The sequence below is a fragment of the Mustela putorius genome, unplaced genomic scaffold (genome assembly GCF_011764305.1).
Source record: "Mustela putorius furo isolate JIRA1106 unplaced genomic scaffold, ASM1176430v1.1 tig00003834_pilon_pilon_pilon, whole genome shotgun sequence".
NCBI classification, from domain to species: domain Eukaryota; kingdom Metazoa; phylum Chordata; class Mammalia; order Carnivora; family Mustelidae; genus Mustela; species Mustela putorius.
Genome location: NW_025421987.1, coordinates 7614231 through 7623243, shown reverse-complemented (window position 1 = coordinate 7623243; position 9013 = coordinate 7614231). Strand labels below are relative to the sequence as shown.

Below are 9013 nucleotides of genomic sequence, written 5' to 3'. Positions count from 1 at the left end.
GCAGAAGGGGCCATCAAGAGACTTGGGAGGGGATTTTTTCACTCCAAATACAAGAAAGAAGCAACACTGGTCTTGTGGGCCTCAGTGAGCCATGTGGCGATGGACAAAGGACAGGCCAGCCGCAGCTGTGTGGACAGATGGTCAGTTAAGGACCTAACTACCATCCATCCCCCCGCTCTCCTTACCAAGGCTGTGCTCTGCCATCCAGATGCCTTCTTCAGGGTTAAAGCACCATTCTCCTAGCTCCCAGGTGTGTGGACAGCTGACTCCTTGCAGTAATGTCACAGCTGACTCAAAACACCCACATTCACAGACCCTTCTCCAAGACGGATCATATCCAAAGGTGGGTCAATGTATATAAAGTCCTGGCTCCTTTACCCCAATCTAGGACACTTTTAGACCCATCAGAGTCAAGCTACCAAAGGAAAGTGGGGGCTGGTGTGTGGTAATTTATCAAAGACAATGATTATTCTGGATGGTGTGACATCAAAACTGCAATTAAACACAACTTTAATGATTACTTAAATGAAAATTTTAATTATAGTAAGATAAAGAAGAAATTGGTAATAAGCTTTGATCTAGGGCAGAGAAGTCTGGATATATGTCCTTTTAGTACATTTTGATTCTGTGTTATGTCAAGAGTCTAAACAAACAAGGAATAGGAAATTCCTTGTGACACATTATATACAGGTTTCAAAAGTTCTATAACTCAAGACAACTTAGACAGACATGAAAAAAGTATGGCCTAGAAAACCCTGTAAGATAACACTAAAGGGGATTTAATTGGTAAAAAGACATTGATATAAAAAATGTATGTGAAGAGCTTGATTAAATTATTTCATGAAATGTGAGAATTTCTAAGTGTGAGAATTTCTAAAAATGTCTAAGAAATCTGAATTTCTTACATGGTATGTATGATTAATAAATGTAAGTAGATATTTTACTTTTATTCACAGCCCAACTTACATATTCAATTTATATATTCAATTATGCTCACATGAAAACCTGAATTTCCTCGATGAGAAAATTGGGGAGACTTCTAACCCGTTCTCCTTCCCCATACACGGACGTAAGCACATAGACGTAGTTGTGAGTCAGTGATTTTTCCTAGGTAAAAAGAGAAAATAAAAAGAACATTGAACCCCCTATCATGATCTCTGTTAAACAATGACAACAACAACAACAAACAAAAACAGAACAAATAAAAAATATCCTTATTCTGGAGAATAAATGACAGAGATCTGATGCAATTCCGACCTAGAGAGGAGGGACCTAACTCACGTAGACTATGCGAGTTTGGCAGGCTTGGATCTGCCAAACACGTCTACTGGCAGCCCCTCAAAGAGCACGAACTGCCCAGATTTACCTTTACCCACGCAGGTCAACTCATTGGGCCATTTCCCTCATGTTCCTGCTATTGCTGAAAAGAAAGTCTATTATGTCTTTTTTTTTTTTAAGATTTTTATTTATTTATTTGACAGAGATCACAAGTAGGCAGAGAGACGGAGTTGGGGGAAGCAGGCGCCCCTCAGAGCAGAGAGCCCGATGTGGGGCTCCATCCCAGGACCCTGAGATCATGACCTGAACCGAAGGCAGAGAGAGGTCCAACCCACTGAGACACCCAGGTGCCCCGAAAGTGTATTATGTCTTTTAAAACAAGACCCAGATGATGGTTAATCCTTAATTGTTTCTCCTGTTTTGCTCCTCACTCCACTTGAGCCCGCCTTCAGGTCTTGCACCAGAGTTTGATAGGGCTGGAACGGGCATCTCAACACGCTTTAGAAGGGATGAAAAAATTATGCCGCATTAGAAGACCACACTTTACAGCGCATAAACTTTTCTTTCACTCCTGCCAGGCTGATGTGGTAAAATGTCAATGCATTGCTGGGCTGAATTTCTCCAATGTCTTGGAGGTGCCCACCTTGCTTACCTAATGTCTTTTATTATCTGACCTCGGATGCCCAGCGCCCCAGCATCAGGGTTGGAGAAGACCTCTTCAGTAAAGAATAGGAGATAGGTCTTTTTGAAAACATGAGTATGCTCATACCCTGTTCTTACCTGAGTACCTTAAACAGCTCCTGTTTAGAGTAAATTCTTTTCTGTGATACACAAAACTTCATCAAGCCTGCCTGTGTCCCTTCTGTTCTTCCTTCCTAACTCATAGTCTACAAGTCTACCAGGATGCATTCTCTTCTATACCTCTCTCTTCGCATGTATTAATCCCTAATTATCCATCAAGAACCAATTTTGCTTGTTTGTTTTTAAAAAGAATTATTTACTTATTGAAATGGGACAGATTAGATAACAACTAATTCTAAGTTTAGATCTTTTAACTAAATTTTGCGGTGTTTTCAAACACACCAGAAAAGAAAAGGAAACAAAACAAAACCTCAAAACACCCAAAAATGACATTGTAACCGTTGTCCCAAGGTAAAATACAATCACTTTAAACTGTTGCAAGTATATGCACTCAGGTTGAGAAATTGTTTATCTTAAACATGAAAACCTGTAATAAATTTAAATTAATTATATAAAGCATATTGCTTCTAGTTTTCCCCTTGCAAAGATCCCGAACAAATGTTCAAGTAACTAAGATACATCCGTCACAATACAATCCTGGATTATATGCCACAACCAGATGCTCCTTTAATTTTAAACTCATCGTCAGAGACCAAGAGAAAGTCATTCCATTTTACACAAAATTCACATGGAAGTCCCAAGTAAAACAAAAATGAAATCCTAGTACTGACAGTGATGTTCAGTACCCTGATGAAACAGTGGCCAAAATGCCACTGATCAAAAATAAAATAGTGGCTGTATATCATGGCAGTGCAATTCAGGAGGCTGTAATCCTTGGCATCAGATATCTAGGTTTTTTTTTTTCAATTACATGAATGCACACTTCCTATATGACAAGAGTGGAGAAAGCGGATGGGCCTGTGTATGAAGGAAAGAGCTACCATTCACTGCACACCAGAGAACTGGCTTTAGTAGAGACTTTTTATAAGGTTAGGCAGAAACCTACAAATGATTATTAGCTGCTTGTGTCATTAACTCAGGTTGGAGGTGACTGAGTCCTAAGGTTCAACATATAAATTTAAGGGGATAAATGTTGTTGGGTTAGGGCTTATCTTTAAAGAAAATCACAAGACAGACAAGTATAAAGGTGACCATATGACCAGCCTGATCATAGGCTCCAGTCAGAGCTCTGCCAATAGGCTGGGTAGAAATTGACAAGATTCAGACTGCTGTTTCTCATAAGAACCCAACAGAATGAATCTTTAATGACTCGAACTGTAGGTTCAAGGATCCAAAGAATGCAGTCATTTTAGTTAAAGTACTATCAGTAAAGTACTAGTCTGAACAGACTGCATTTTATTTTACTGTGAACACTAAAGGAAAAAAAGTTATAACCGGGATTGTATGCCTGTATTTCATTTACAGTGTTTGAGTTCTGACAGGCCTGTATAACGGAGGCAGAACTCAACGAAAAAAATATGCCAATCAAGTGTCAGATTTTCACCATAACTTTCCTAGAAAGGTGTTTTTCCCAGTATCTACAAATCACAAAGAAACATGAGCTGTGAATCTATAACTGTACATAAGTACTGTTCTGGAAAAAAAAATAGGAACAGATGACATTAGCATGACCAAGATGTTTGGTAAACAGTGAATTATGATTTTGAGATCATCCAAAAAAGGCTTTTTAAACAATTGTCCAGACTTTAAAAGTTTCTTCAGGTAGTAGATCAGTCCCAGTCTCACAGCAACTAGAACAAAAGCTTCAGTGAAGGACCCAGGGACCACTCCGCTGCTTGGGTCATTGTTGATCGCTCTGCGCACCCCCTCCTGATCTTCCATGGACGCCTGTTCATGCTCGACAGCTGCCATCATCCCTGCCTGCTCATTAATCATTTCTTCCAGCTTGTCCTGGTGAGCTTCTATTTCAATGTCTTGTCCTTTGTGGTCCTCCCCAATATCAATGGAAAACATCACTGTCTTTGGAGTCATGGTAGACATCCTGTTGCTAAAACAAAACCTAATGTGTTCCATCCATGCCAGCAGCAAATGTGTATTTCCCATTGGACTCTCGGTCTCCTTTATAAACTCTTCTATTATCAGGCCCTGTCTTCCCCACATCGATATCAGTAGGAAGCCTCCATCCACTGTCTCGAAGAGGAGGCCCACCGTTGTGCCCAAAGTGACCTGCCCCAAAAAGCACTCCTCTTCATGCCTGTGACCAGAAGGGCAGCCAGAAGGGTGGCCAGGAGCACCAGCAGCTCAGGGAGCATAACCATGGTGTGAATGGGGCCAAAGCCAGGACCTAGACTGGGGCCTCAAGAGCTGCCACCACCACCACCACCACTGCCTCCCCAGCCACTGCTGCCTCTGCTCCTTCGTCAAGAACGAATTTAGTCATCTCTATTATCAGTCAAGCCTTGCCTGACCTCATCCACTGAAGCTGATCCTTCACACCACACCTAGGAGTCATCATTATTTCTGTAGTTATCACTTGGAATTGCAACATATGTTTATACAAGTAGCTTTCCTAATACAATATAAATTCTTTGAGTCTAAGAATTCAAACTTTTCCATTTTTGTACTCTGTATACCTATCATACTTGAGTAAGGCTTATTGATGCGATTGAGATGATTAGGGACATAGTAACCCCACTTCTTTTAAGGCGATGCATGAGGAACACGTAGGTGTTTGTAAGATATTTTAAAGATGCAAAAGCAAGTCTTCAGAGATATACTCTCAAAGAAATATTTCAAGAAATAGCTAGCACAATACTGAATGAGATTAACAAAGTTGGAAGAATGACAGTACCTGACTTTGAGACTTACTTTAAAGCTACAGCAATCAAGACAGTGTGGTATTGGCAGAAGAATCACTGGGACAGAATAGAGAACACAGAAGCAGATTCACATAAATACAGTTAACTGATCTAAGATAAAGCAGCAAAGGCAATACAATGAAGGGAAGCAAAGATTGTCTTTTCAACAGTGGTTGAACAATGAAACAATTGGACAGCCACATACCAAAAAAAAAAAAAAGTATATCTAGACAATCATATTATCCTTTACAAAAATCAACTCAAAAGGGATCATAGATCTAAATGTAAAGTGAAAAGCTATTAAACACCTAACAAAATAACATAGGCAGAAGACCTGGATAACATTTGACATGACCATGACTTTTTAACACCAAAGACACGATCCATGAAAGTAATAACTGATAAGCTGGACTTCATTAAAATTAAAAACTTCTGCTCATTGAAAGGCAATGCTAAGAGAATGAGAAGACCAAGCCACAGACTGTGAGAAAATATTTATGAGACCCATCTGATAAAGAGTTTATCCCAAATACACAAAGTATTTTTTTTAAGATTTTATTTGTTTATTTGACAGACAGAGATCACAAGTAGGCAGAGAGGCAGGCAGAGAGAGAGGAGGAAGCAGGCTCCCTGCTGAGCAGAGAGCCTGATGCGGGGCTCGATCCCGGGACCCTGGGATCATGACCTGAGCCAAAGGCAGAGACTTTAACCCACTGAGCCACCCAGGCACCCCCCAAATACACAAATTCTTAAAACTCAACAATAAGAAAATGAACAGCCCAACTGAAAAATATAAAGACCTTATTAGACACCCCACAAAAAAGATATATAGATGGCAAATAAGCATGTGAAAATATGCTCAACATCGTATGTCATCAAATGCATACGGAAATGCAAATTAAAATAATAATGAGATTCCACTACATTATCTATTAAAATGGTCAAAATCCAGAATACTGGCAACACCAAATGCCTGTGAGCAGGTATAGCAAAGGGAAGTCGCATTCACTGTTAGGGGCAGTACAAAATGGCACAGCCATTCTGGAAGAGAGTTGAGCAATTTCTTATAAAAACTGATGAGGGATGCCTGGGTGGCTCAGTTGCTTAAGCCACTGCTTTGGCTCAGGTCATGATCCCAGGGTCCTGGGATCGAGTCCCACATCAGGCCCCTTGCTCAGCGGGGAGCCTGCTTCTCTCTCTACTTCTGCTTGCTGCTCTGCCTGCTTGTGTTCTCTCTCTCTCTCTCTGACAAATAAATAAATAAATAAAATCTTAAAAACAAAAAACCGAGGAAGGATAGCTGGAAGGCAGGCAGGCAGGGACAAGCACGCCACAACCCTCCTACCTCCCAAGGAAATCACCCTTAAAAGGATCTTATACTACCCTGGTAGGAGCCCTCTATCCTTTGGACAGATAGTAACAAAAACCTGATCTGATCCGATGACAGGCCAGGGAGGGTTAACCAGATTAAAACAGCCCTCCAACAAGCCCAGGAAACCCCTTATACTTAGAAACTCTGATGGGTGGGGCATCTGGGTGGCTCAGTGGTTGGGCATCTGCCTTTGGCTTGGGTCATGGTCTCCCCCGGGTCCTCGGATCAAGTCCCACATTGAGCTCTCTGCTTTAGCGGGAGGCCTGCTTCTCCTCCCTCTCCCACTCTCCCTGCTCGTGTTCCCTCTCTAGCTGTCACCCTCTCCCTGTCGAATAAATAAATAAAGTCTTTAAAAAAAAAAAAAAGAAAAACCCTGATGGCAACCCTCTCAGCACCGACAGAGAAAAAAAAATTCTGTAACAAAACCAAACATACTCTTGCCATATGATCCAGCAATCGTGCTCCTTAGTATTTACCCAAAGGAATTGAAAACTTATGTCTACACAAAAATCTACACATGGGTGTTTATAACAGCTTGATTCATAATTGCTACAACTTTGACGTATCCAAGATGTCCTTCAGTAGGTGAGTGGAGAAGTAAACTATAGTATCTCTGGACAATGGGATATTATTCAGTGCTAAAAAGAAATGAGCTACCAAGCCATGAAAAGACATGGAGGAATCTTAAATGCATATTTTTAAGTTAAAGAATCCAGACTCAAAGTGCTATATACTGTATGATTCCACACCAAAGGGGGGGGAGTGGTAAAAAGCAAAAAGCAAAAGCAAAACTAGGGAAACAGTAAAACTATGGAAGCTGTAAAAACCAAAACTATGGGAAAGGTAAAAAAGACAAGAAGTCGGAGAGAAGCAAAGGATGAGTAAGTAGAGCCAGAGGATTTTTAAGGCAGGGAAAATACTTGTCCGATATTGTAGTGATGGATACTGTGTCATGATACGTCTGTCCAAACCCACAGAATGTACACCACCGAGAATGTTAACTCTGCAAACCAGAATGATATATGAATGCGGATTCATCCATTTTAACAAATGTATCACTCTGCTGGGGGATGTTGGTAAAGGAGAGGCTTGCAAGTGTGTGAGCAGATGTGCTAGAAGGTGGAGGAGGGGCTATAAAGCATCTTCCACACCAAGAAGTCACTTTGAGACCAAAAAACACAAAGCAAGCCACTCCACACCATTTACACAGTTCTGTTCAGGGTAACTCAACAACAGGGAGTGGATCGGGCAGTCAGGCTGTCCAGTGCTTGCTAGGCAGCTGCTCTCTGGGAAGTCTGGATTGTATAGAGGGAGGGGTTGCTAGTTATCTACAGTGATGCGATCTGTGTACCAGTGGGGAGAGAGCGGAAGAACTGTGTTATTTCTACTAGTTATCAACAGCTTTAGGGAAGATGAGAACAAGCCTTCCTGCCTTCTGGTCAGGATATACAGTAACCTTCAAGGGACCTAGCACATGTCGCCCCAAGGAAGGGCATTGCACAGGCATAGACACGATGGAGAGCCTAATATGGAGTCAGTATTGTCAGCCATCCCTACAAAGGAAATTTCTGTAACTTCCCCTCCCTTTTGCTGTGAAGCTTAAATGGCTCTAAATTAATAATAATAATAAAGTCTTAGTAAAAGAAAAATTTTCAGGCAGTCTCTGAATTGAGACCATCTGGCTAACAGTCAAGCCAGACGACCAGCTTCTAATGACTTCATAGCACAGTCTTGCCCTGACTCAGACTGTGAACACGGCATGACTTCTCCATAACTTCTAAAGTCGTTGACACCAACGACCCATGACCAATGCCTTGCTTCTTGCCTCTACCGTATGTAAAGGTAGTAGCTAGCCGCTGTGCAGGCAAAGGTGTGTTCTGTTACTAGGTGCTAGACATTGTGATGACTTAATCCTTATGGCAATCCCGTGAAGAAAGCTTGATGACTGCCACCATTTCTTGCTGAGGAAACTGAGGCAGAAAGCTTAAGTAGTCAGATGCAGATCACCAGCTGGTATGTGGCAGAGCCAAGATCTGTACTCTGGAAGCCTGGCTCCTGGGCTTGCACTTAAAACCACAAGGCCCCACAGAGCTGCTGTAGGAGTCCCCCTCCCACAAAGTCAGAGTCGTAGACATTCTGGTTCTCTGGAAATGCACTCACAGGTGCTTAAGATGCAAAGTCCTGAGCGACAACCAATAGCCTTCCGCAGCTTATTTTGTAAAATGAGATTTCGGGGAAGAAAGAGCGACAGTAACGGAGGCACAGCATTTTTCCACTTATAAATTTATTCATCACAACGTTTTATGCACAAACACATAGTTTGTGTGTTCATCGCACAGTTATAAATAGATACACTCAATCTGGTAAAATGTAGAGGAAGTGGGCAGAGTATTTTTAATCTTGATAAAATGCTTCAAAAAGAAGCCCATTCTCAGGCTCTTTGGGGTCAGATGTAGGGACATCTGTGGGCTAGATTCTTTACCGCTTCCTCAGTAGCCTTGAATGTAGATGTTCCATGTTGGGTCTATTTTTGATCCTCAGAACAGCTGGTATACCCAGCACCAGTCCTTCTACCTGACTGAAGTGATCCAATGTCCAGGAAGTTCTTGCCATGAAGGGATATACTTCATGGGCATTTCCATTGAGATCTTTTTTCTCAGAAACCATTCCCACTTTCCCCTGCCTACATTTGAAAATGCATCCTTTAATTCGTTACTTCTAATCTCTTTCTTCGCAGTCCATCAATTTTACAGCAGATGATAAACACTACACCCACTACTGCAACCAGGAGTGATGACTGGCA

The 9013-nt window shown here is 41.5% G+C and overlaps 1 pseudogene; it reads right to left on the bottom strand.

Annotated features, from left to right (window-relative positions):
* Positions 1 to 993: 993 nt before the first annotated feature.
* Positions 994 to 4298, bottom strand: LOC101678739 (annotated as a pseudogene).
* Positions 4299 to 9013: the final 4715 nt, after the last annotated feature.